The 24553-nt window shown below is 44.7% G+C and overlaps 1 protein-coding gene across 2 annotated transcripts in view; it reads left to right on the plus strand.

The window, feature by feature from the left end:
• LOC135233631 (ciliary neurotrophic factor receptor subunit alpha-like) overlaps nt 1-24553 on the plus strand; it is a 200200-nt gene that overhangs the window by 145736 nt on the left and 29911 nt on the right. The window lies entirely within an intron of this gene.

A 24553-nucleotide genomic window follows, 5' to 3' on the forward strand; every position in this document is an offset into this window, starting at 1 on the left:
TTCTGGGAATTAAACTGGTTTCTGGGGTGAAAATGAAGCCAGAAGGCCCCGTGTCTCCCCAGGACCAACGCTATAAAACCCCTGTCATACAGGTCACCTGTAAGTTTAGATACATTCAATCCAGGAAACCGATGTTTTGAACTGTTTTTATAGAGCTCTTCATCTGAAGAATTGTCCTGGAGTTGGTTACCTTTGACTGGGGGCACAGGGTGGACAGGGGAGTAAGTGTAATATATGTGTTTGGTGGCTGGGCCTTCCCAGGGCGGCTGTGTTACTGCCTGTTCTGAGCGCGCTCTCCAGGGAGGAAGCAGATGTGAACTTCTGCTGCAGTTTCAGGCGCTAGAGCTCCTCCAGGACTTTCCCTTCCGTCGTAATTTACATGTTTGCACTCGTTTCTGAAGGAAGGAAGAGGGAAGAAAAACAGGAGCAAGTGAAAAACGGTCCAACCTGCAGCCCGTTGAAATGTCTGAGGTACCGATATCCTTTTCCAAAGGTGGTGGTCTTAAATTTCACCAAACAGATGTGCTGTCCACCTGCAGCTAGATAGCCCTGGGTCACATTTCCTCGGCCATCATAATATATGTTTCTAGAGATGTTTCTGATTAGTCTGGTGTGTTCAATTACTTCTGTAGGGCAGTTATAAGAGAGCTTTTAGTATCTAGTCTTGATCAAGCAAGCCATTACGTTGCTGAGAAATAAAATTTAAAAAATAACAGTCTAAGACTTTTACCCATTCTTATTGGCCAATTTGCTTTAGATAGTTCCAGTTGGTTGGTTGATGCTGGTCTAAACTGTACCGAGTGCCCTGATTACCTACAGGCTAGATATCTAACACTGTATCAAGCCTGGTCTTGTAGTACTTCTCTGTGTTTTGCTCCACCCGTTCTTCATTCACTTTTAACCAGATGCCCAGTCCCTGCTGGGACATCGTTTTTTTGGGGCATGGGAAGTGTTAGGTTTGTACCTCTCATTTTTTGGCAAAAACGCTCCATCTTAGTCTCATCCCATCAGAAACCCTTTCCTCACTCTTGGCTGGGTCGCTATCAGGCTTTGCGGGAAGCTCCGCTTGTCCTCTGAGACGGACGGCTCTTCCTCTCCTTCCTCTCCACTGTCCCGTACAGGCCGGTGTAACGCAGAGCTGCTGACGCGGCTGATTGGGGCGCTTCTGCTCTGCGCCTCTCGCTGTGATTGTTCGCCTCTCCGTGGCTCTCCCTCTCGCTCGGAGGCTGAAGTCAGAGGGACGTCCTTTTCTAGGCCCTGCCTGAATGAACCGATGCAGCTTCCACTTCCTGTTTATTGATCCAGCAGTGCTCACTGGGATAGTCAAACACTTCAATGTTATTTTGTACCCATTTTCCAAATGTATGCGTTTGTATTACTTTATCTTTACCTTCCATAGAAGGCTCTTTAGTCTTCATTTTCACACCTCTCCAACAGATTCATAGCCTGGCCAGTGGTCCTTGAACAGTGTGGGTTTTTATCAAGAAAATTACTTTAATGGTTCACAGGTAGAGGCCAGTGTTAAGGTAGTCATTTTCACTTTAGGACGATTTTTTTCATCTGTGTAAAACTGGAGCTTCCAGAGCACTGGGGTTGAATATTTATGCAAACACCATATTTCATTTTTTCTTTTATTTTCATTAAAATATTCACTAATGTAAAACCAATGTCACCACAGCATGATTCATTTTGAGTTTCGGTGATTTTAGATAAAATACCAAACAGAACAAAGTTTCAGTTTATGAACTGTAATTCAGTAAAATGTGAGAATTGCTCCAGGGTCTGAATACTTTTGCAAGGCACTGTTGTGGGAATTTTTATTTTTGTTTTTTTACTTTCATAAAATGAGGACATTGTGCAAAGTTATAACCAAGTATTTAATACTTTTCTTCAGTTTCACTACAGGCATGAGGGAGAGGCTTTTTTGAAACTGAAGAACATTTTTTTTCTCCACCAAAGTTTCCAAACAGATGCAACCAGGTCGTATTACCATGGAAATTGCATTAGTGGTGGGAGAAACAAAGTGCTTTTGATACTGTCGCTGAGATGCCTTGGCTAATGGAAATCTCTTGTGTAAGCATTGTCTCGATGTCGACTCGATGACGGTTGGGCTGGATGACGGTTGGGCTGGATGACGGTTGGGCTGGATGACCGTTGGGCTGGATGACGTTTGGGCTGGATCTGGATGACCATTGGGCTTGATGGCTGTTCAGCTCAAAAGCCGTTGAGCTGGATGATAGTTGGGCTGGATGACGGTTGGGCTGGATGACGGTTGGGCTGGATGACCGTTGGGCTCGTTCGGCTCTGGCTCGGTCACCCAACAGTTCTCCCCAGGAGACTCAGAGTCATTTAAAGCAATGGGAGAAGGCGGGTGGACAGGGTGGCAGATCACTGTGTGATGCCAGACATCTGTGAGGAAGTGTTAAAATTTCTGTCCTTTATAGATGGTCAAAGAAACCAACAATTTCCTTAATTTATTTATATGTTTGTTTATTTATTTATTTACTTACTTACCTAACCTTATCTTACAATACCTTACCTAACCCAAACTTACTTACTTACCTAACCTAACCTTACCTTACCTTACTTTACCTTACATAACGTTACCTTATCTTACCATAACCCAAACTTACTTACTTTTACTGGGCTCTCTGCTACCATTTTTTCCAAGGAGTCACACAAGCTCCTGAGTTGAAAAATTAAGGAGCACAATAGTGCATCCCAATTAGTAGATGTGTTGTAAAATTATTCCAGTTATCACACATCACCCCACACAATGTTTAGGAGCAAATGCTCCTAAAATGGGAGCACTGTAGAGCCGTTTCCAGTATTTGTGTATGTAGCATATTTAAGACAGTGCTTCTCAGTGTTAGTGCCAAGGGCTTATTGTTTATGGTGTCTGTCATTAAAACCCTCGCTTAATTAGCGTGTGCTAATTAAATACTGCTCTCTGCTGAAAGCTTCTGTGTTTTCTGAGGGAAAATATGGGTTATTAATGCTGAAGTTGTGCTGTTGAAAGTAAAGCGCGTTTTCTGGAAGACCTTTTGTTGATGGGCGCCTTAAGTGTCTCTAGATTAGTGTCTGACTGTCTCGTCTGAGATTGTTTTGTTGTGTAATTAATGAACTGTCACGGGCCCCAGAGCAATTAATTAATTGAACAAAAGGAAACAATCTGATGAAATCAGCCAATTAACACAGAATTAACTGTTTGAAATTTACCCTTAGAGGCCAAAGAAAAAGAGCTTGATTAGGTAGCTAAGGAGGAGTAATGTAAGGCTGAGGTTACCTGCAGTCATGCCAGGATATTAAGCTTTCCCAAAAAGTAACCGTGTTTCCAAGTAACCAGGTGCCTCCTTTCATGTTTAACAGCCATTCTAAAACTGTATCTGATTGGAGCACAATTTGGTGTTCTTAATTTTAATATCGTCAGCATCTTGTACTGCTTGATAACGAATCCCCAAAGGGTACCGTGAATCATATCGTTGAAAATATACAGCGATGATTTCCTGATTAAGCTCTGTTCTTAGGTAAGATTCCACACTTATGTGTCCCGAATATCCTGTTCATCATGGTAATGAACCCTGAAGTGTCAGATAGCAGCGAGGAAACAGTATCCTCTCTGAGTGTTCATCAAGTTTTGGGAAATTTCACGGCAGACTGGATCCCTAAATAACTCCTCATGCTGAGGTGAATAAAATGAACAGTGGAAGCAAAAACCTTTGCATCTCACCCTGATCAGTCTGTGTAAATAAAACAAAAACAAGAGAAGAAGAAAAGTGGCTGTTATACCCCAATGGCGTGTGGCCATTGATCTTTGACCGATTGGATTTAAAGGCAGAAAGTATATTTCTGAGAAGGCTCTAAATCTGACTTCACCAGACTGTGTGCGTCCTGATTAAAGCTGACTGTGGAGATTTATCCACGGTGGCTTAGTTTCAGACTATTATAACCCACACAGATTTCTCCTGCTTTTGGGCGGTATTATCCACAAAGTCAGGGCGCACACAACATTTGCTTGTGTTGCAGTATTAGGTTTATATGGCCACAGGGGACCACCTTTTTCTGTATATTTACCCAACCTGGCAATAATGCCCCCCTACAGGGATAAACTGTAAAAATATGGTGTAATATAACATATAGAAAAACACGCATTTGCATTCCCAGTCTTGCCCGGGGTCCACAGTAGCGTGTGCTGCTAAACATTTTCCAGCTTTCTCCGGATGTTTGGACTATCGCTGTGATCTTTCTGAAATCACTGTACCGTGGAAAAATCAAAACATGTAATTGCAAATTGTTTTTTTGAGGTTGGTCATGCAAATTTAACTGAGTAATCGTGCTAGTCTCACATTTATATTTGCATTTATGTAGCTAATCGCCCAGTGGAGCGTTCCGAAAACAAAGTTGTCATGAGCATGAAGCTTTCTGTGCACCGTTTCCCGAACACGTGTTCCGGATGTTTCTCTCTTGTGTGTTCTCTCACCTCAGACAGCAGACCTCAGATAAGACGGCTCCTTTTGTGGAAAATGTTCTTAAAAATAATCTGGTTATATGTGACTCATAGGTAGCACGGGCTTTGGTGAATCAGTGGGCATGCTTAATTAACCTATTGTGTGTTTTTTCTCTCCTTGTAAAATAATTCTTAATTTGACACAAGTCTGAGAGAGAGAGAGAGAGAGAGAGAGAAAGAGAGAGAGCATTATAACCGATCAGGTCTAACCAGTACATTCTGCTTTATAACAATGTAATATTGTATGGACCATGAACAAAGTTTCCATATCAAAATACTGTCTCTCTCTGAAAAGCCATAATCTAAAAAGTAGATACCCAACAGTGCGTATCAGTTTCAGGCTTTTCAATAGACTATACGTGCTGTACAAACTTGTTCATATGATGATGAACCACATTTGATCTTTTTTATAGTTTCTAGTATATTGAACTACATGGGGAAAGTTTGTCTCAATTACAATACAATTTTACAGTTTAATTTGCATTCATAAACTAATGTCTCAATGCCATGAACAAAGGAGACACTTGTGTTCTCTTTCTAAGTTCTGAAATGTAAGACCGATACAGTTTTAACAAGGACCAGCTGTTGGGGAAGACAAGCGTGTGATTGATGACTTCCCTGGTATAACGGTCAAATCTCAGTTAAGACGGTAATATTTTATTTTCCTTTACTTTTATTGGTTTGAGAAAAGGGTTTTTTATTGGTCTGAGCAATTGATTTGTGACAGGAACAAAACAGTGTCCTGGTTGTAGGTTTTTAAAGTTGCCTAAACCAGTCGCACCGGGTATAGAGTAAGAACCACGACTTCTCTTCTTCTGGGGCTAGCTGCTGTCCCTTTATTCTTTGTGTATTTTTTATTCTGTCGCTTGTTGGAGCAACTCGATTGATAATGTGTTGTGTAGCACCAGATAGCACCGGAATGTGCGTGTTCATAATTAAGGAACAGCGATGTACGTGTAATTGGATCCGGCCTGCTGAGAGACCAGGGACCGAATGAGAAATCTGGATTGAGTCATTTTCAAGGTGCCAATCTGAGGAGGCTTTGTTCCAGTCTGAGTATTTATCTCCCCTGACGAATCTTTCCCATAGCAACAGGAGGCCATAACCATACGGTCCGTTATGAAATACGTGAGAGATTGTTTCCCAGTGTTTACCCAAATTGGAACATAAATTGCGGAAAATTGTGTTATATCAACATTTTCAAAAAGCTTCGCTGCTCGGTCTTTGTTTATATTGTAATGTTTTTTTTTTGTTATCCTGGTCTGAATACCCTGTCCTCTCCTCTTCCTGTTATTGCTTAACGTTCCAAGAAATGTTACGTTATTTATCGATTGTGGCCATTTTGCCATATGCGTTTTCTTCAGCAAAACCGTTAAACTGGAAAACTGTCTATTTGTTTGTGTCAGCGTTTCCACCAGTTTTTCTTTTTGGCATTTTTGTGGCAAGCCACCATTGGCCCTGCATGGTGTCTGCTCCCAGCCGTGACAAAATCTTACAGTAGTGATGTATTGAATCTGGAAGATGAATGGGTGGAGTATTGGAACAGCATAGAAGTGTCATCATGTTCATAAACAGTTCTCGGAAAAAGAAATGATACAGTTTCTGCAGCATAAAAGCAATTCAGGTCTCTGGAATCACTGGTTTGCCAGTGATTAGTACAAATGAACACAAACAACAAATTATTACGAAAGCAACCAATTATAAGTATAGACAGGTACAGAAGACATTAGTGCCTCTTCCGTTTGCCTGGTCAGGGACCTCAATAAAACTCCTGTCAGCTGTAATTTAAAGAGAGATAGCTAAGACTAGACCTTGAGTAGCTGCCCAGTTATTCACATTGTAATGTAGCTACCTGGTTAAATATATTTTCCCATTTCAGCCACTTAATGTTTTCAAATTCAAGAAATTGAAATCCTGTTTGTGTTTGTCAATAACAGCAACAGCGCAGATTGCGAGTGCTTATCCACTTATCCCTGCTTATACTTATTCTTCTGGTTTTCTATAGCGATGGCTAATAACATGGCTTACCCAGCTAATCATGGTAACACACAAACATGTAGCATTTCACTAACTTGGCAGAACTGCCATCTCACTCTTCAGAAGCATGGGTATCATCTTTAGGGGGAAACAGTGTCTTCCCCTGTGTAAATGGACCTCTTTCAAGAAGCCATCTTTTGTTTTGAGTGGGTTGGCTGTCTATGTAGCTTTCACAAGCGTGACAAAGCTTCTGATGGGAGGGCATCATTTATTATATAAATGTTGGCTTATTATTGTTGGAAACAGTGTTCGTAATTTTTTTTAAAACAAGGCTTACCTCTTACCCATTCTGTAATGCAGTTACATGACAGGATTTTTTGAGTACCGGAGCACCTGAGGTGAAGTACCATGATCCAAAAATCCATCAAAAAATCTCTCTCTTTTTCTCTCACTCTCACTTTCTCTTGCTCTCTCTCCCTTTCTCTCTCTCTCTCTCTCAGACACACACACACAGTGAAATTGTATCGTTGTCTTTCTAAACAATAATGTCAAATACAAATGTGCAAGAAAGCCCTGAGCTCTGTGGGCCCGTTTACTCAAAAATAATGTCCTCGCTGAAGTGATGCAGCAGGTGTTTCGGGGGTTTTGGGGGGGTGATTTCATCGCCACAGCCTCATCCTGGATTTTCGGGGAATCAGGAGAAAAGCCTGTAGCTGTTGACTGCTGAAGCTGGCCTGAGTGCTTTGGCTGAGCCAATGAGAGCGCTCTGTCTGTCGCCCAAAATAAGTGGCCTTTTCATTCCCGAGGCAGTGCTGCACTACAGCACTGAGGAGGGGGGGGGCACACTTTTTGCGGAAAGAGACCCCCCTCCCTAGCCTCCTGAGGGACAGCAGGGCTGGAGCAGGAGAGTACAGCTCTTCATACATAAGGTGTCTGCAACACGATCACATGACCCAACACATCCCTCGTGCTCTCACTCCGCCTGTAGGCTTTGCATGTAGGGGGTGACACAGAGTTGGGTCAGGTGACGCCAGCTCAGCGAACAGCGGAATAGAGAATTTAGCCGCGGAGGTTTCAGAGTGAAACGGGTGTGGTTTGGAGGCTCCCCAGTGGATCCCGCCAGGGGCATTTTCAGTTAGCGGTAGGTGGGTGGGGGGGAGTGGCTTGGTGTTCCCAGTCTCATTGTTTGATAGTGGTGCTTCCGGCCAGGTAGTCTGCTGTCTGAGTCTCTGCTCCAATCAGCTGCGTCATCCAAACACCTGTGCAGCTCACCTGGTGTACACTGGATCCACATCGGAGGACTTGGGCGCAGGCGTGCGGCCTCCTTAATGGACTTAATTGCCTGACGTGTGTGATTGTGGGTAACCAAACTGTAGAGCAGTTCTATAATGGAAAGGTTTCTTAGAGAGCACATAAGAGGAAATCATAAGAGATCTATTTGATCTTTATATTTGGTCATATTTAATGAAAACCACTGAACTGTCTATATTTATCTTCCTGTGATGCCTGGAGTTAGCTTTAGCTCCAACCATCACTGAAGCTCAAATTTGCTACAAATGGATCTTTTAGTAAGCCAATGATCCCAAGCATACCTCAAAATCAACCAGGAAAAATAAAAGATGATGCTTTTCACACTTCCCTGATCTCAAACATGCAGTGCATGCAAGAGCACCTGTGAATATATCTAATGTGGAGTTCTGCAAGCAAGAGTGGGAGTTTGAAATATTATTCCAGCATTAAAATATGCAGAATGATATCGTGTTTAATGTTGTACCGCGTAGACCTCGGGTCAGCTTCTGTTCACTTAGAGATTCATTGTAATAGACACTTTGACCAGGGGTTCACACAACTGTATATGCAAACATATGGTGGCCTGGACCTAAGAGATAGCAGCATAGCTAATGTTGTCAATGAAATCTCCATTCAGTTCCCAAATCACAGCAATAAAATTGTAATACAGAATTGTAATTATAATCATTATTAAGCAACATAATAACATGTTATAATTTTGTCATACACAATTACAGTGAAACTGCAAATAACTGTAATTAATTAGTGAATATAATGACAGCTAAGACAGCCGTGGCAACCATAGTAATTGTTTCTTTGAAAAGTAATTGTCTCCCTAACACACTAATAATTGGCACAAGGACTACAGACAACAGCAAAGACCCGAGCGTCTTCCTAGAATAAATACAGGATAGCGGCCACTAGCAGGACAACGCACAGCCTCCTCCCCGCAGAAGAGAGGGGCAATGAGGAGACAGATTACTGGATGCACTAAAATGGAGGGCCTGTGATCATACTGTTTGAATGATGGAACTACAGAAAATAAGTGTATTTTGGAATGTTACGATGCTGTGTAAAAAAAATGCATTCTCCATAATATAAAATAAAAGATAAACACATTTACTGTGGAAATTTACACCAAAAGGGCGCTCAGAGCCACAAGCTTCCCAGCAGCAGTCAATGCAGTGCTTAAAAAGTCCCAGGAGGTCATCAAGCACAGCTGCCAGACCAGCGTTGGAGGGAATCTGACGTTTGTGCTGTGAGAAAACAAGACTCAAGGACATTATGTGATCAGATGCACCGCGTATTTATGCCTCTGAGCTATTTATTTATACGGTTTGGATGTAATTGGTAGGGCCAACTAAACACATTCCCTGGGGTGCAAGTATTTGAGTTCAAGGTCTTAAGGACTTTCTACACAAAACTTAAGAATTATTCCCGGACTACAATCGCATACCAAAAGCTAATCATTAGTTATATTTCAGATATTATTTTTTTATTTATAGCACTTACAGTACATTCACACAATACATAGAATATAGGCTCTGCTTGACTTGTAATGCACAACTAACAGGTGGACAAGCCAAACGTTGCTGTGCATTAGCTGGACATTTAAATATTTTTGTGATACACAAGGTAACTATAATGTAAGTAACTCCTTACCTACTCTAAATATAGTGTTCTAGAAGAATGAGATGCGATTACATTTTCTACTAGTTTAATTTATCTGTGCTCGTTATCACTGTAAATTGAAATAGCAAATGAAGACCTTCAGCAGGAGTGTCTATTGAGTGTGAGGCACAGGCGGTAGAGTAAATCCTTTGGGAAGCAGACAATGCTGATGAAAACAGTGGCATTGGAATTGAAATTTGTTGTGGTCTGCGTTAGCCAAGATGCAAATAAGTCCTGGCAGCGTCACAGTCACCAGATACACCAGCACATATTCTCATTATTCATAACCGTGCAGAATGCAGAAACAGTGAGCCTATGAAAGCGTGAGCTGTGCTGTGTCTGTTTGGTGCTCTATCGTAGCCAGCTTTTCGTCCCTATTCAGTGATAAATCTGCCATGCATTTATGCGCCTATTAAGATCAATATCCCTGTTATTCGGAATACATTTTTGGTGTGTCATTGCCATCTGTTTCATGATCTGAATTATCTGATTTCTGGATAATATAATAGATTAAATGCATTATGAACATCAGCTGTGTTCAGTGCGCGGAGGCAGTCGTTCAGTCTCGTGATAAACCCGCCACTCCGCCACACGCTTCTCTCTCTCACGGCTTTACCCCATCGTGTGTCACCTGAGGTGAACCGACATTTCTCCCGGATGATGGTTTATCCACTTCGCTTCGTCCATTTTGAAGTGATATTCTGTTTGGCCTTCAGATGCTGATTACGGTTTGCAGTTGTTTTGACTACATTCCAGCCAGCTCTTAGCCCATTCTGCTGCAGTTTTGATATGCTGTTTGCGCAGCCTGAGTATTGACTCCAGATGCTCCGTCCGATACGGCGTCTGGAAAACTTCATTAACTTTTCTGGCCGAGGCTTCCTGCAATCTCATTGGTGCCAGCAGATTTTTGATAATAGATCTGGTTGGCCGGAGCCAATTTTAATTTCGCACATCTAACCCAGAGGCTCTGTGCCAAACTAACCCCCAACCCCCAGCCCCCTAGCCCCCCGACCCTCCCCACCCCAAAACCCACCCACCTTCCCTGACGTACACTGTTATCCCTCGCTTGGCATAACTGACAGTGCTGGATGATAATAGCCTTGCGTTTCTGTAATTCTGAGAATCAGAATATTGTTGATTTCTGAACATGTCTTCAGGTGTGCTGCTGCAGAGGTTGTAATTGTGTGCTTTCACACCAATGTAATGCCTTTGTTTGAAAACTGTTATTTCTAACTGGCATATTCCTGTCTGCCTGACATTAGTTCATAGGAAATCAGCTGCATATGCTGGTTAAAATGAGATACTGTAGATAAAGGTCATACCAGTGGGTGGCTTTCCGTTGTGATTGGATCACAGACGTGTTTGTGTTCAATGAAAAATGGGGAGAAAAGTTCATATAATAATTTAGCGGCCAATGGTTCAAGTCTGATTTGATTAAATGTTTAGCTGACATTCTTAATTCCTAGATAGCTTAGTATTCTCACTTGCTTTTCAGGCGAAAATGCATTTTATATTAGCTAGCAGAAGTGACAGGTGTGCTAATTGCGTGACAGGTGTAGTTAGTGGGGACATCAGTCTTTGGACTTTCCATTTGGTGTTCGGCCTACGTTCGGCTGAGCTTCTTCAGCAGTGGCGCTAGTCGTTGGTTTATTAACGGAGGATTTCCCTAAAACGGGGTGGCCTTACACCACATCAGAAATAATGAGAAGTTCAGGCTGCATAGGCTGGAGTTATAAGCCTGACAATTGAGGCTATTGCCACTTCAATCCATCCCGTAGGCTTAGCACCTAGAGCCAGCTCCACCGCTTCAGTAAGTAGCAGGTATAATGCTAAATGATGATTAAGTCTGTCGGGTTTATCCCCACATTGATGGAAGGCGGTATGATGATGTTTGAAGTGTTCCGCCTCTGGCCTTGCTTCCAGCAGAAAGGGGAAATCTGCGCGGCTTTCCCTGTAAGACACCTCCTCCGTTCCCTCACACACTCGGAATAATTTACACTCATCCCTTATTAACCCCGGATTAAACCCGCGGTAATTAAACCCGCGGAATAGCTCCGTTTTGTTAAGACAAAGGTGCGAGGCGTCAGCTGCGGTCGTGGAATTAGCTTCTGCTTGAGCACCTCTGAATCTTCCAAGCAGCGTTTGATGCCATTTGCATAGTGTGTTAACAGTATTAGGCTGCTACTTTAAAATACTCTGCGTGCTCATCCCTGTGATAGGCTCATATGGATTTAGAGCACTTTGGCCTTTCAATTTTCAGCTTGATTACCCCCCCTTGCATCTCCTGTCCCCATCGCCTGAAAGCTCTGAGAGTTTATAAGTGCAGTCCTCCTGCCCCCCCTCCACCCCCCCCTCCCCGCTCCCCAACCTATATACACACAGACACACCTATATACACACACACGCCGCACATGTACACATACGCACATGCACACACAAGCACACACACACGCACACATATGTTCACACACACGCACACACACGCACGCACACACATATGTTCACACACACACACACACACACACACACACACACACCCGCACACACGCACATGCACACACACACATGCACACATATGTTCACACACACACACACACACACTCACACTAATCAGGTTCAAGGCACTTATGGTGCTATGTAGAGGGATCAGTCTGTCCACTTGCACTCTCAGAATCTCCCTCTGGTGCTTCAGCATGTCTCTGAGCTCTCAGAGCTCTCCGCTCAGAGAGCACTACGAAAGTGCTGCTCAAATCATATAAAATTGCAGGGGTTAAACATTTTAACCTCCTTGCTCTGTATTTTAGTTCTGTGAATGATCTCTGTTATTGTCATCCACATCCTGTGCAATTTCCCCTGATCATTACAGATCTGTGCTGTTTTGTCAATTACAGTCATCCACTGTAACTTTAGGCCCGGGTGAATCAACTTCTTAATAACTTTAATCAATATCCTTCTTGTCCTCTGGCAGTAGTGTCTGTTTTTCTGCAAAATATTCTTTATAAGAGTGTCACTTTATCATGGTTATACTGGCACTAAAATTAGTGCAGTGAATTTTACTAGGTGGGACATTTTATGATCTTCTCTAAACAATAACAAGCTGATTTATTATTGTTTTTACTTGAGTGGTCTCTTTTGGGGGGTGGGGGGCGGGGTGGGGGGGGTGGGATGGGTGGTTCTAAAGCGTTTTACAGCAGCAATACAGCTTAAAGTCATCACTTTCTCCGTGTATACTTCACACAGGACACCAGGAATGAGTAAATAAGTATCCGACAGCTGTTTGTCTCCTTTCCAGTACTTATCAGGCTTGGGTGGGCTGATGGGCTTCAGACAGGGTTTGATAAAGGTTTTATTTATTTAATTGATTTAGGTGATTTAATGCCGTGATCGGATTCTTTAATAACTGGGTTAGATCAGTATGATATTTGTTGTACAATGACAGAGTGACATATAATAAATATTGTTGTATGACAATAGTACATGATTGGATATAATAATAGTATACATACATAATAATAATAATAATAATAATAATAATAATAATAATCATAATCATAATCATAATATATTGGACAGGATGGGAGCAGGGTTGCCAGGTATGTTGCCTCTCAGATGGTAAGCATCCATACAAGCAGCCCTAGGCAACCACCTGTATCGCCTATTCCTGAACCCCATCCTGTCTGTGTGGGCAACCTTACAAAATATAATGTAAACAAATCCTTTTTGGACTTAAAAAATAAAGCTTGTTCTTGTCATCTTGGTAGCTACACGATGTTGCAATTGTACTTCCTGTGGTTTTAAGCCAGGAAGTGTCAACAAACAACAGGCATGCATGAGAAATCACACACACAAGCATTAGTAATGAGAACTGAGAAAAATGGTGAAACACAAAGTAAACATAAAGATACCATTAAAAATTCCCAAGACTTTAAACCCAAAAGCCGAATTGACACGGTCTCTGAAAGCTTCAATTACTGTAAACTTAATTTAATATGTGTCAATATCCCCAAAGTCCCAACTCATTATACTAAGGACCTTCCCGACTCATTATACAGACGACTAACAAAAACTCAGACACGGCTGACAAATTTGAATGGAAAGCGTTTTAAGAGCTATAGATTTAATCAAGATATAGATGTATTCCATTCCAATGCCAATTTACTGGAGTGCAGCAGCTCAAATGAGTGGACCGGTATCATATTTCATGAAATTCTATTTCAAAAAAGGCACAAGGCAATCAAAAAGCCTGCTGAAAATCGCCCACATGTCGTAATGTTCTTGACCTGGTTTTTATATTGTCCCATCCAATACCAGTTCTGTCCGGTCCGTCTGACTCTTAATTACTTGGAAGCCTTCATCTCAAGGAGCAGTACCAGGCATTATGACGTGCTGGGGTCTTCTGGGTAATACGGGGGCTGTGGAGAGGAGGAGGAGGAGGAGGAGGAGGAATGTGTAAGCATGGGTCCAGGTAAGTAAGCGGGCTGCTGGACCTTCTGTTAGATTAGGGCAATTACCCTGACAACAGGGACAGGGAGCCTTTTAGAATAATGGCTGCCATTTATCCTCAGTGACTGGCTCTAATATTGGGCCTCGCCTCTGATGGGCACAATAACCTAAAGTGTCCCTGGCCTTCCCTCTCAAAATGGTGGATTGCGCCGTGGGGGCGGGGGGAAGGTCACATGACCCAACTGATAAAGTTAAGCAGGTGCAGTTTGTAATTCTGGGTTGGTCCTGGAGTCTGTTGTGAATATTGTTCTACGGAGATGCATTTGTACATTTTTTCCTCACATCGTACAGTCCAGTATAGAAGAGAAGGAATCACAGATTAAGTGATTACGCTACTGCTGGTCTACATAATTGTACAAACGCTTCAAGTCAATGTTTTATCTTTGCTAATCGCTATTCCCATAGTCAAAACCTAGTTCATTCTACTTAAGTTGTCAGCAATGCAATTATACGTAATTAGCATTCATGCATAATGTTTTCAGACAGTAGGTTAATTTGAAATGTATTTCAAATCTTCTCACTTGAGGAAATGGTTTTTATTTGAGGAAATTTGATTTTTTTTCCCTAAAAACTCGAAAAGAGCGGAGGTTCGCTCGGCTGCGTGCGAACGCACACCGAGCCCCGGATCATCCCTCTGTCTGTGGGCTCGGCAGCAGGGCATCCATAAATCGGCTCCTCCACCTGTGCGCTCTGCACCTGTGAGTTATCTGTTCAGGGGCTCTGTGTATTCTCACCTGGCCAGGGAAACGCCATTCATTACTGCACAGCCCCGGAATGATGAGTGTGCCAGTTATACACTTCCCCGGCTGTAAATCCTTTCTCACAATGTGGCAACAACAATGCTGCCTTGATATTTGGGCATCGATACTATTACATCATGTAAGGTTTTGTTTATATATGCATACATAACTGCACTGCTTTTGTCATGCTATATTGTTTTAGCATTTCATAACATTCTCAATAACAATTATATCAACTGCACACAGTAGAAATGTACTTGATTGGTATTTGCCTGGAAATAGGTTTTCCACCTGTTTTTCCCTTCAGAGGGTAAAGGAAAAGCCCATATTATAAATGTGTGCATCAACTCCTTTGGTACAAGCTTTCAAAAACTTTTTTAGGGATGTTTGTGAGTCCGTGTACCTTTAAAGTTCATGTTTGTTCATTCAACAGTTCTGTTTTGCGCACATGTTTGTTCAATCATGACCGAAAGGAGAAGTGAAATTAATGTTAAATTCCTTGCCAGTTGACATGTAACTCTCCTGGGGGGTGAAATTCCAGCCGTGTAAATTTTGACCACTTTATGTGCCCCCCCCGCCCACCCACCCGCCCCCCCTGCTTTCTTTCCAGCCTGTCCACATTTCTGGCTGGAGCAGCAGACCTATCACACACAGACACACACACACACACACACACACATATACACAGGGGCTCTGTTCCACAGAGAGGCATACATCTGAATGGGGAAGGTCCAGTCAACTCTGAATACCTTCACACACACACACACACACACACACACACTCACGCACACAGACACAGACACACACACACACACACACACACACACACAAACACACCGCGACATGCACAAGCATAGTCATACTAATGTTCACAGTCTCATGTGCACACACACACACACACGCAAAACCAGTCACAAAATCCATAAAGCTGTTTTCCTTAATTAATACTCTGTTTTGCTGGCATTAAAGTAAAGAGGACTCCAGAAAGGAGGGGGTCAGGGCAGTAAACTAAGTATTACCCTTAGATCTTCAGGGTCCAATGCCCTTCTGCCCTTTTGTTTTTCCTCTACATGCCTTGTTGTCATAGGTCTTCGTCCCTGCGTTACTGTCCAATGAGCTGCTTGTGAACCATCCCAGATGCAGACCCCCCCACCCCTCCCCCAAACCCCCAAACCACCGGCCCATGGCCAGATGTGTCTTGAAAAGCTATCTTATTCACTTTTGCTCCTGTCAGGCATGAACCAAACAAACAGACGCGAATGGTTTACATCACGACAAAGACATTAGCAAACCTAATAAATCCTTTAATAGAAAGGTTATGCAGTCAACTGAAGAAAGAAAGAAAGAAAGAAAAAGAAAGTACTGGCACTTGCATGGTTGAGTGTTTTGAAAGTTTCTGTGGAACTGCAGTGTAATTCCCATCCACTTGCCTGTGCAATTTTTGAGGTTGAATGAAAGCGGCGAAATCCCACAATCTGCAGTTAAAATAATACATAAGTATATTGTAGGGCACTGGTAAAATAGAATTATAAATTATGTGTCACTGGATTTCAGCCAAATTTGAGAGCCAATCAGATTCCCTGTGTTTTTAGCTAGCTGATGGAGGGTACAGTGTATAAAGCTACAGGGCAGTCCAATCAGGCGCAGGAATTCCTCGGGCCCTTTGAGTACCTGATTGGTCTAGTCTTGGCTCGGCGCGCTGAATAGAGCTGTGTGTCGTGTCAGATCTCCCCTCTCCTCCCTCGGGCTCCGAGCGCAGTCCTGATCCCCTGTGAGGAGAGCTTGATCTCTGGGGCTCTGAACAAACCCAGACCTCCAGACTGCCCCTGAGGAACGCGCCAAGAGACCCCACCAAGGGGATTCCCGCTGGAATGCAAATGACTGGCGGTCTCTGCAGATCCTCTCTGGGTTTCTGTGGATGTGATGATTGTTATAAGGCGACACTCACGTGGGGGCGTTAGCCACTGTGCCAGCACTGGTATGTTTTCACACTGCAGAGACCTGCATGTGGAAGCGTAGCCGTCCGCGTGGATGTGTAGCACTCCGTGTGGACACGTAGCCGTCTGTGTGGACATGTGGTTTTGACGATCTTCGGCGAATTCATGCCTTTTGATTTCCGCATGAGCTGAGCGTGAAGGACGGGGGGTTGGGGGGGTTGGGGGGGTTGGGGGGTGCACACAGACTGTCGGGCCGCACGCTTGGTTAGGCCCGTCCGCAGACTCTCAGAGACGGGCCTCGCTGTTGCTCTCGGCTCGTAGATCCGCTGGATGCGGGGCCGGAGCCCTTTGGAGAAAGCTCTCGCACCACAGAGCCCTGACAGGTGATTAAGAGGACGAGGCCCTGACGTTCCTCTGAGGGCTCGGGTGCGAGAGGCTCGGGGAGCCTGGCCTTCTCCCGTCTCACCCCGCCGTGCCAATCTGCCCACACCTGCCACGGTAATGAGGCCCTGCTCTCAGGAGCAGACCCAAAGGTTACGGGAGCTGGAGGAGGAGCTGAAGGAGGAGCTGGAGGAGGAGCTGGAGGAAGAGCTGGAGGAGGAGCTGGAGGAGGAGCTGAGTGGTGCTCCGGTGCTCCTCTAACGATCCGTGCGGGCGATCCGGCGTGGAGCGAGCTCTCGCCCGCACTCACCGGTCCGAGAACAGAGCGAACACAAGATTCTCTTTTTTTGGGGATTTTATGGAAGTACCATTCACGAGGTGTGATTAATTCAGTTGAAGAAAACATTAAATTGAGATGTGCATTAGGGCTCCTTGTTTTGTTCTTGAAAGTCTGAGGATTTGGCAAAGGGGTAACGAGCTGTGAGCAGGCTGGGTCTGGTAGTTACTGGCCTGTTTCTGGTATGTCCCTGACAGTCCATAGTAGCCGTGTCCTTTACAATGGGCAGGGTGGACTGAAGCTCACCAGTGCTTCTCAGCTCTCCTCAGCATCAGGGCCTCCTGCACACCTGGTGCCCAAAGTCTACGAGCTACAGTCAGTGGCAGATCGTCTCCTCAGTCTGGCATTAACCCTCTCGCTGTTCTATGTGGCCTATAGAGTAGGTTTATAAGGAGTGGGCTTGATCAATGGTCAAGGCCTGGGTTGGCGTTCAGGGTGAAATAGGAGAGAACTGATTTGCCTGGACGAAGCTAATAAAGAGTCACGCGCTGAACGTGTTTGTCCTCCAGCTACACGGTCCTCCAGCCTCTCTGTCCTCTCTGTCCTCCAGCCTCTCTGTCCACTCTGTCCTCCAGCCTCTTTGTCCTCTCTGTCCTCCAGCCTCTCTGTCCGCTGAGACTTCTGAGGGACAGCGTGAGCTGCAGGACAGAATATCAGGAACACGTACGCACCCTTGTCATAAATTCCGTGACTAATTGCTTGGCAGACCTCCAGATTTACCCAGGCTCCATTTTACAATGACAGCTATAACAGCTGTGCCATTCCTAGGATTCAAACCCCATAGCTTCACGATCTAGGCTCAGTTGCCCTAACCACTACATCACGTGTCCCCACATATCGGTTTGTGTTTATTTTGAAACAAGCTGCTGCTCTAGTCTTAACAAACCCACAACAGCCACAGAATAATCAGACACCTGCAGATTTTCGTTGATAAAGATGCAGGGATTGTATTACCCCTAAATTTTGTTTTATGTTTCATTTAGAAATGGCTTTTAGCCTCCCTACAGCATGAAGCGAGTCGATATAAGTGGTTTTTATATTAAATGGTCACTTTAAAAAGCAGAACTGTTTGATGAAAAGAAGAGTACTTTATGCATACCCAGAGCTATTTATTTTTACTGTATGGTTTTATAGAGAGAGGAGGGTGCATTCTCCAGCTTTTTTTCCTGAGCCATTGAATGGATTGTAAATTTTGCACAGTGCATTACTTCATGATTTATGGTGGCCTTACTGCAGAAGATCGGGATGCCTTCGTCCATAGGAAGCAGAGCAGAGGAATCACTTATGGCCTGAGACTGATCATTCTCTCCCCCCCCCCCCCCAGAATCGGCCCTATTTGGGGAATAAACTACTCGATGAAAGGGGGAGAAAATAAAACAATCTGGTGTGAAGCGCTGTATACGTTTAGCGAAAGGAATCCGTTCTGTCCGTCGCTCTCCGTCGGTAACGGAGGGAGGAGGGGAAGGAGGGGAAAGGAGGGGGAAAGGAGGGGAAGCTGTAACGTTTTAATCAATGGCCGCTGGGCCGGCTCTCCCAGGCTTTGGGTCCTCTTCGGCAGGCTCGGTGTGAATCGATGATTTATCGGCACCTCCACGGGACCGTTTCATTCAGGCTGTCTGTGGCTCCGGGTCCCTCGCCTGTCCCCCTACCCCCCCACCCCCCCCTCCTCCAGCGGGACGGGCCTGAGCTGTATTTATTGGCCCTTTTTTATTGGATGACAGACCTTCCAATTAAAATCAAGAAGCGTGCAACTGTATCTGCGGCTAGGACTTCATAAGCGGGGGATGCAGTGAGGGGTGGGGAGAGCGGGTTGGGGTCGGGAAGCTTTTGGGTGGAGCATCTTCTCTCAGTCATCAATCTGTTTTTGTTGGGAAACCGCCATGTGTTTTTATTTAACTACCGCTGGAAAAAAACGAGGGTTTTTTTTTTTTTTCTTTTTTTGAAAATTCTTTAATATGAAAAAAGTAATTATGCACAGGGATAATAAATGTTAAATATTACTTACAATAAAATGTTTACATAAAAAAAATTTACATTCAGAAAAATTTTAATATGTACCTTGGACAAAATAAGTAATAAAAGTAACACATTCTTTGTCAAGATGGTTCAACAGCTAAACAACACTTTGAACCAGTATTTTTCTATTTTTTATTAGAAAAAGATTGTGCGCACTAATAGGCCCCAGTGTTTCCTGCAGTCTCAATCCCTGGCTTTGCAAGGGGAGAAAAGTGCATTGCAGAAGCACCTCACTTCCTGATGATGTCACAATGGGGCTCATTCTTGTGACAGAGAGGTCAGACCTGGGTTCTCATGCCTAATGCTCCATGATGGCTGGGCTATGGCCCCCCAGGACCCTGCAGGTATGGAGGGGGGGGGATTGGGGCATCATCCTGAGGAAATAATGGCTGGCTGAATGGAGCTGGATTTAATGCTGGATTTACAGTTGAAGTTGCTGGTGCAAAATTCAATGTGACCTTGTGGAAAATGACATGGGGCAGGCACAGCCACGCATAAAATTAGCAGCCAGGTCTGCCCCCCCCCCCCCGCCCCCCCCGCGCTCCGCGGCGGGCTGAAGGTGAGTTGCATTGAGATGCGCAGGCAGACGTCGGCTGCTGGCTGTCTCGCCCCGCCCTGATCTCTCGGACCGCTGCCCCCAACTGGCAGGTGCTGGTATGACTAGCCCACCAGGGAGGAAGCATACACTGTGATCCAAAAACCCTCTGTGTGTTTAGTCATAATATGGGGGAGGGAAGGGGTTTCATTGACTTAGTCTGTTCCCTCCTCGTTTGGTCCTCCTTTCCTATTAGTTGTCAGCTTGACATTTCTCAGAGCACCTAAAACAACATGCTTAATGTCAGCGGGCTTTAATAGGCGAAGATAAGAGATAAGGCTCAGAGTCAGGGGCCGTACGTGTCATTTGAGGAGACCTTTTTTTGCAGGTTTGCTGACAGGCTCCTCCCACCCCCACCCCCCTTCTCTCTCATGGGGGAACAGACTGATTTTGAAAATCAATTAAGAGCGAGCAAATTGCAGAACCAAGGAAGTGTATATTACTGCTGTGGTTATTCCTGTTATGGAAGAAACATCTGCAAAAGAAGGAAAAAAAAACATTTTGAAAACCCCAGTGCTATTCTAATCACGTAGCGTGGTTCACAGCTAATTAGGCTTGGCCAAGTAGTCACTTAGCCAAGCTGAGACTGGCAAGTACAGACCCATATCTCCCCTTTCAGCAGCATTCAAAATTAATCAAGAGCATCTCTGGCACTACATAATCTGTTTACAATCAGGACTCTTCCCCATGTCTTCCCCCGGCACTGCACCCACCCGCACCCCCCAACCTCCCAGCCCACCCCCCCAATCATCCAAGCCCCCTCTGCATACCCACCCCACCCCCACCCCCACCCCCCAACCTCCCAGCCCACCCCCCCAATCGTCCAAGCCCCCTCTGCTTCCCCACCCCACCCCCACCCCCCAACCTCCCAGCCCACGCCCCCAAACATCCAAGCCCCCTGTTCCCACCCCACCCCACCCCCAACCTCCCAGCCCACGCCCCCAAACATCCAAGCCCCCGATTTCCCACCCACCCACCCCCAACCTCCCAGCCCATCCCCAACATCAAGCTCCTCTCTACCCACCCCCAACCTCCAGCTCTCCCCCCCAAACATCCAAGCCCCCCAATTTCCCACCCCACCCCCACCCCCAACCTCCCAGCTCTCCCCCACATCCCCACCCCACACCCCCACCCCCAAACATCCAAGTCCCCCCGCATGCCCATCCCCACCTCCCCTCTGCCCCCCCCCCCCAGCTCCCCCCTCCCACCGTAACCATCCATACTGATGATTGGGCTGCATTGCTGCATCCATAATCACAAACGTTCTTCTCCTGAGGCGTAAGCTGAACCTTTTGATCATTATTTGTGAATTAATTTGTGCTTTTGTTGCTGTCACAATTATGCCCGTATACTGTACGTGATGGCATTATGCTTAAAACATTTGCATACACTGCAGTCATTCTGTTTCACAAAACACACTTGACTATAGATGCATATTAATATACTTTTTACCTCTATCCCCACAAATTGGATTGCGGTTATGCTGTTGGTGCTGTCAGTCTTTCTGTGAACAGAGTAACTGAAAATGGACAGAACTGGATAACCCTTGGTGGTGAAATGATTGCCTTTGGGAACAAGGAATAAATTATTCAGTCTCAGGGCTGGAATGAAAAAAAGAGCTACAGTACAGTTCGTGCCTCTGTCACCTTTAGCAGTTGTCGTATCAGCTCCAAAATCTAATCTTTTTTCTCCCACCCCCCCCCCCCAAAAGGCAATCATTTCACCATTTCAATTTCATCAAAATCCTCTCCCCTCTCCCCTGATGTGTGGTGATGGCTCTGCTGCAAAATGGCCGCTGTGTGTTAAGCCTGCCACCCAGTCCCTCCACCCTAAATGTACAGTGCTTTACAACTAATCTGTCTATGTGATGCAACATCTTCTTCTTCTTCTTCTTAGTAGTAGTAGTAGTAGTGGTGATGAAGCTGTACTGGGAGTGCATTTATATTCCTCATTCAGGCATTTAGCACAACCTGTTATCCTGAGCCATTTGCATAAGTGCCTGCATGCAGGTTATGGGCAACGGACAGCGCTAATGCTAAGTCATCAAGGTCAGAACCTGTGCTACTGGTCAATACATCATTTCACAGCATGAGATTAGATGCCAGAGCAGGAGCGAGACGAAAACAGATAATGCAGTGGGGTGGCCTGGGAAGACCAGATAACACACTGCAGGTATGAGGACACTGGTCCTGCTGCAGGTATGAGGACACTGGTCCTGCTGCAGGTATGAGGACACTGGTCCTGCTGCAGGTATGAGGACACTGGTCCTGCTTCTGCAGGTATGAGGACACTGGTCCTGCTGCAGGTATGAGGACACTGGTCCTGCTGCTACAGGTATGAGGACACTGGTCCTGCTGCTGCAGGTATGAGGAAACTGGTCCTGCTGCTACAGGTATGAGGACACTGGTCCTGCTGCAGGTATGAGGACACTGGTCCTCCTGTTACAGCGTAGGCCAGGACTGAGATCTGTGTTTTATTTGGGCCATCATCAGTAGCCAGTGGAGGGAGATGAGGATTGCATGCCATGCATGTATTTGGGCTGACGCTGAGTGAGCTGGAGGGGTACCGACTGAGAGACCAGCAAGGAGAGGGCTGCAGACGACCAGTTAGCACAGCAAAGGGCCTCAATAATGAGCTGGATGCTGTATGTGGGAAGGAAAGGATGGGTTTTGCAGATGCTGTCGAGAAAGAATCAGCAGCTCCAGGTTACTGCCATGATATTTCCAGAGTTACTTAGTATTCACCTCCACGATTCCCTAGAATTGCAGCAAAGAATGGAGAGTTTCTCTGAGAAAATCAAACCCAAGGAGAGAGAGTATTAGGACCTAGCAATTACAGTATACATATGCTTTGTCAGAGACAATGACTTGTTTGGCAGAGCCATTGACTGCAACCACATAAACCCTTTCCTTGGCGTTCAGTTCAAACACATTTTTAAGTTTCGAGCTCATTACACATATATGCAAATTATCACCGCTAAGTAAGCAGCTAATGATTTTTCAGAATCTTTTAAACAGCCCTAGGTGACATTTAGAAGGTTTAGCACATATAGAGAGCACATTGCAAAGAAACTTCTATTATTTCTAAAGAACTTAGAGAGCTGATTGGTCTTTGAACTTGGCTTGGCTTCATTTATTTATTTATTTATTTATTTGCCAAAGCGGCCATTTTCAAATGCTAAGGGGAACAATAAAGAGAGCCAGATAAATAAGGGCCGCAGTTCTCCTCTGCTTTCCATGCAAAGATATTTGCCTTCAAGAAGATAAAGGGGACAATGTGATGGTTGCTAGGCTGCCAACAGTTGTGGAAAAGTAATCCATGTTTTGTTTGGGGCTTTGTCGTTACGGAGCGTTTTCTTTGGGCCCTTCCTCGCGCGGGCGTTTCTGTGTTGTCTGGCGGTTCCGGTGTACATTATACAGTACCGCGCGGGTTTGAATTGGCGGGATGTCGGCGCGCCTCAGTTGGCGGGTGTAGGGAAGGCCTCCCAGCGTCCCAGCTTCACAGCGAAACGCGAGCCCCCGCGGAGAGCTTGGCCCGAAAGCAGAGGGGGAACTCGGAGAAGGAATGTTGGGTCACGCAACCTCCACAATCAGAAGCTGTGCCTTTGGGGTATCAAGGTTTCCCAGACACTAATCCTCTTCTTTCTCCCTTTCTCGCTTTCTTTCCCCCCTCCCTCCGTCCTGCTCTCTCAGTTTCTTTCATCGCGTAGAATAGACAGATGACATGATGCGTGGACGAAAACCTTTACTTCCCCATTAAGAGTGAAATCAGCCCAAACAATAACGATGTAGGAACCATTCCCTAATTAACGACATAAAGGGGACTGAATAAATAAGCGCACCCTCACAGGAAGTTTCAAGCAACCGTTTGAATGCATCAAAAAAGTGTTTGTTAGTCATTAAAAATGTCAGATTGTCGGTTTCCCTGAAAGTCTTATTTTCATACTTCTACATCAGCACACTATATATCTGTTTAAAAAAACCATTAGATGCATGGTCATACAGCTTGTAGATATAAAGCTGCTTCTATGATTAAGCTAGCAAAAGACTAGGATTTTAACAGGCATTCTACTTTTACTCACTCTGTATAAAATGAATATACGGGTGCATTTGTGCAGAGGTTTTAGGACAACCTATTTTTTTTAATACACAATATTGTTAAAATACTAATTTAAAGACCTTCACTTCAGGTCCACGGTATAATGTGCTATTAAGCACTAATTTAACATGACAGGATGAGTATGAATTTAAATACAGGATGGGTATGAGTTTTCATCATGCAATTTGAATGTATTATGCACTGTAATAATTTGAGTGGATGGAACACTTTTCACAGGATTTCAGCTGATAGAACCTTGAGAAATGGTGAAAAATTAAGTCATGAACTGTGTGTGCGTAAGTATGTGTGTGTGTGCATATGTGTGTGTGTGTCCATTTTCATCTATGTGTGAGTGTGTGTGTATGTGTGTGAGCGTGTGTGAGCACATGTGCGAGTGTGTGCGTGTACATGTGTATGTATATGTGTGCATGTGTGTGTGTGGTGTGTGAGAGGATGGTATGGTGGGTGTGGCATAGGATCACTCAGGATGAAGTATATCTG

Source organism: Anguilla rostrata, chromosome 10 (assembly GCF_018555375.3).
Source record: "Anguilla rostrata isolate EN2019 chromosome 10, ASM1855537v3, whole genome shotgun sequence".
Classification (NCBI taxonomy): Eukaryota; Metazoa; Chordata; class Actinopteri; order Anguilliformes; family Anguillidae; genus Anguilla; species Anguilla rostrata.